Source organism: Wasmannia auropunctata, unplaced genomic scaffold, assembly GCF_000956235.1.
Source record: "Wasmannia auropunctata unplaced genomic scaffold, wasmannia.A_1.0 LD336095.1, whole genome shotgun sequence".
Taxonomy (NCBI): domain Eukaryota; kingdom Metazoa; phylum Arthropoda; class Insecta; order Hymenoptera; family Formicidae; genus Wasmannia; species Wasmannia auropunctata.
Window position 1 is genome coordinate 86,090 of NW_012026795.1, and position 4,874 is coordinate 90,963.

The window sequence follows — 4,874 nt, forward strand, 5'->3', positions numbered from 1 at the left end:
TTATTGCGCCAATCAAGGTATTCAGTATGAGTTTACTATAAGATACACGCCACAACAAAATGGAGTGGCAGAGCGAATGAATCGAACTATCGTGGAAAAGGCTCGATGTATGCTTCTGGAATCGCAATTGAGTAAAACCTTCTGATCAGAAGCCGTATCAACAGCTGTGTACTTGATAAATCGGAGTCCGACAGACGCAATAAAAGGAAAAGTTCCAGCAGAGTTATGGTATGGAGAGAAGCCCGATGTTCAAAAATTAAAAGTGTTTGGATTTACTGCCTATTTACGACTACCCAAGGAATTGATAGGAGGAAAATTTGACTCACGTTCTAAGAAATGTCAGATGGTGGGATATTGTTCAAATGGGTACCGTCTATGGTGCCCGGAAGAAAAGAAGATTATCTTTGGTTGCGATATAATCTTTAATGAGTCAAGATACAACAATGATGATGATTTTTATGATGATAATCTCACAAGACTTCAAGATAAGGAAACATCTAAATATGGATCAAAAAAGGATGCAGGAAATACTGAGAACTCAAGCTATTCGGAAGGAAGCGATATTTTCGAGAGTTCCAACGAAGAAGAAACTGCTCAGAATGGAAGGTTTAATAGGTCTGAAATAGATGAATCGCAGAAGGAAGCTACACTTAGACGGAGCACAAGACCTAAAAATAAACCCAAATACTTGGAAGAATACATAGGAATAGCCTTAAACGCAGAAGCATTTGTCGATGATGTTCCAGAAGACTACGATGATATTCAACGAAAGGAAGATAAGGACAAATGGTACAACGCAGTTCAAGAAGAGATTAACTCACTGTTGGAGAATAAAACATGGACACTCACGAAATTACCAGATGGGAAGAAAGCCATTGATAACAAATGGATATTTAAAATTAAACGAGATCAAGACAACAATATTCAACGATACAAGGCTCGTCTTGTGGTGAAGGGATGTGCGCAGAGGAAAGGTTTTGACTATGTAGAAACATATGCACCCGTAGCACATATTACTACAGTCAGAACACTGCTTTCGGTCATTAATTATGACACGCTGTTCACAAGGCAGCTAGATGTTAAGAATGCCTTCCTGCATGGAATAATAAAAGAAGAAATCTACATGAAGAAACCTCAAGGTATTGACGTACAGGATGGATTGGTATGTAAATTAAATAAGTCTCTCTACGGCTTAAAACAGGCACCAAGAGCCTGGAATGCAAGGTTTGACAAATTTGTAAAAGCCTTAACCTAATACAATCAGGAAACGACATGTGCCTTTACACACGTATTACGGAATGTAGCAAACTGTACCTACTACTTTATGTAGCTGATATCATTATCGCAGGGAGTAATGAATATGAATTACTTGAATTGAGAGACAAACTAATGAACGAGTTCCCAATTACAGATTTGAAGGTACCACACAATTTTCTTGGAATGAAGATCGAGTATCGACAGGATGGTATATTTCTAAGCCAACGTGCATTCACGGAGCGAATGTTAGAACGTTTCAATATGACCAAGTGCAAATCTGTTAAAACACCAATCGAAGCTCGAATCAACACAAAAGAGGAAGAAGACAAATAAGTCAAGTATATTGTTGAAACGAAGTCATATCGTGAATTACTCGGATGCCTGATGTATTTGATGTTATACACTCGACCAGACATCAGTGTAGCAACAAATTATTTTAGCCGATATCAAAATTGCGCTACTGAAAACAACTGGAACGGTTTAAAAAGAATCTTGCGCTATATTAAGAGAACTCTGGATTACGGATTACTCCTACCAAAGAAGAAGTGCAATACTCCTCTGCTTGCGTACGTAGACGCTGACTGGGCAAACGGTAGCAAACGATCGGAAGTCAACCTCTGGATATTTAATTCAAGTATATGGAGCCTCAGTGACATGGATAACCAGGAAACAAGCGACTATAGCCCTGTCGTCAACAGAATCCAAATATGTGGCGTTGGCCACATCAGCAGCTGATATACTATGGTTCAAGAAGTTATTACATGACCTTGGACTGAATTGTGCCAATTCTATCACTGTTTATGAAGACAACCAATCATGCATTCATTTATTACATAGATGGGAACATCGAAGACTCAAACACATAGACGTAAAATATAACTTCGTAAAGGAACTATGTAAGAATAAAACGTTAGATGTACTATATGTCTCTACCGAAGATCAAATTGCGGACATATTGACTAAAGGATTGACAGGCAAACGATTTATTAAATTAAGATCACTTATTGGAGTTTGTGCGTTTTGATTTTTTTTTCTCTAAGGTTACAAAGTTATAAAATTGCGGGGGAGTGTTATAGGGACAATTTATGTTATAGGGACTTATTTAGGGATTTATGATCTAGATTTATATAGCACTGCGGGCAAGGATACAAGTCTTTTCATTTTTATAATCTATGGCCTGACACATATTATATCTTTTTCTCTTTTTCCGGTTTGTTCCTTCTGGAAGCTCTGATTGTAATGATTAGCTCTACATCAGTGTGTAATAAAACTCACTTCAGCAATTATATTGTGTTCACCCATCATTTCTCACACAATCAATAACAAATGATGAAATCCAAGGATATATGTTCGCAGATACTACAATTAAAGATTTAGAAATACCCTGCCATATATACAGGCAACGGAGCGTCACATTAAAATTGTCACCAAGACAGCACAGGAACCGTGTACACAAGCAAACACGAAGGAGGGACATTTACTGTGATAGAATCTCGGCTTAAAAAGCTAACTGAAACAAAAAAAAAGATGTCTAACAATAAATCATAATTATTTTTAAGAAACAATTGTTATGAACTTTAATAAATCGATGGTTAATTGAAATAAAATAAAAACAAAAAAATGATTTTTTTATTTTTTAGCAAGGGTAGATATTCATTAAAAAATTTCCGTTTGTCACCAAAATTCATTATTTTTTATGCCTTTTCCAAAAATACATGCACAACAGGGGGTAAAAAATCGCTCCACCCTATATCTATGCTATTTATATCTATATTATTAAGGTATACTACTGTGATCAAAAAGTATCAAACATTTTTTTTTAAATCGCGAAAAAACTAAATCAAATTCATTTACTGTTTTAAGTTGGTACACATGTCCTTCACATTTGATGAAAAAATCATGGCGTTCCTTCAAACCATTTGAAAGTAGCAGTAGTTTACATTAGTAAAGATTTTTGTGCGCGACGATTTTTACGATGTCGAAAAATATGGAGTAAAGAGTTTGTTTAAAATTTTGTGTTGCGAACGAAATTTCGTTCACAAATGCGTTCAAAATGTTACAAAAAGCGATAATTGTTTATCAAAAGTAAGTACGTTTAAATGATTTAAAAAGTTTCAAGAAGGATGAGAATCCGCTAAAGACGACCCACGCTCTGGAAGACTATCAACGTCAACGGATGACGCTCATGTTGAGCAAGTGAAAGAATTGGTGCTGGAAAATCGTTGATTGACTGTGCAAGAGATAGCAGATAAAGTTGGAATATCATTTGGATCGTGCCAGCACATTTTGTCCAATGTACTAAACATGAAACGGGTCGCATCGCGCTTGATTTCGAAAAACTTGAATTTTCTCCAAAAAAACAAGTGAGTGTTGACGTCGTCTGAGATGATTTCTAGTTTCTACGGTATCCAGAGACGGTGCCAGCTTTTTGTAACATTTTGAATACATTTGTGAACAAAATTTCGTTTGCAACACAAAATTTCAAACAAATTTTTTGCTCCATATTTTTTGACATCGTAAAAATCGCCGCGCACAAAAATCTTTACTGATATAAATTACTGCCACTTTCAAATGGTTTGAAGGAACGCCATGATTTTTTCATCAAATGTGAAGGACATGTGTACCAACTTAAAGTACCAATTGTATCAAAGTTGCAATTTTGGAGCTTTATAATTCGAAAAGTATTCAATGAAGAAACATTTGATTACAGTGTTTTGGAAAGCTCTCGAGGTCATCTATAAGAATATGTAATAAAAAGTAGGGGATGCCATTTAAAAAAATTGAGGTGACTTTCAAATAATTCTTCAAGGTCAAACCAATGGTGCCATCTTATGATCCCTTCGAAACCAAACAACTTTTGTCTGAAAAATTTTTCTCTCCCGGGCTTGATTTTCGAGATATTCGACTGGATGGATTAAAATGGTCCATTCTGTATATATACATATATATATACAGGGTGTCCCAAAATTGGCGCATTTGGAGTACAGGACGTGATACTTTGTGCTAAAAGAAACAACTTTTTCCTTTAGCAAATTTTGATCTGACAAGTAATTTTGGCAGGAGAGCTGGTTAAAGTTAACGAATAATCGCTCCTGTTCATGCCGCGCTCAGAGCCGGCGCGCGTTCCTTCATTCACTTGTTCCTAATCCTTGGCTAATATTTACAAATAATGTCTTAAGATACTAATACGGCTCTGTTATAATTAGTTTACGACATTTTAAGACTGTGCTTAAGACAGTCTTAAATATTGATAATTGATAATAATTATATTTATAATTGATTCTTAATATTTAAGACTGTCTTAAGGTAGTACACTCGCAAATTCAAAATATTGAGAATTTCTTGAAATTGAAACTATATGTTGTACTAGAAGTCGTTGACTCGCTTGTGCAATTAGAATGAGCTTGACCATCTCAATACTGAGATATAAGCAATTAAAAATTGCATTTTTTTATACGTGTCGCTTATACAAAGTTGATAAAATTGTCGCGTTTATTTTTGTAGGGCCTAAACTAGTATTGAGATATTAATAAAAAACGAGTATGTGATGAAGGGATATGAAATGAATATTATGAAAAAAATTCATAGATCGGAAGAGCACACGTCTGAACTCCAGT

General features: G+C 35.4%; 1 pseudogene; it reads right to left on the minus strand.

Annotated features, from left to right (window-relative positions):
- Nucleotides 1–1,887: 1,887 nt before the first annotated feature.
- LOC105462771 overlaps nt 1,888–4,874 on the minus strand; it is a 5,031-nt pseudogene continuing 2,044 nt past the window's right edge.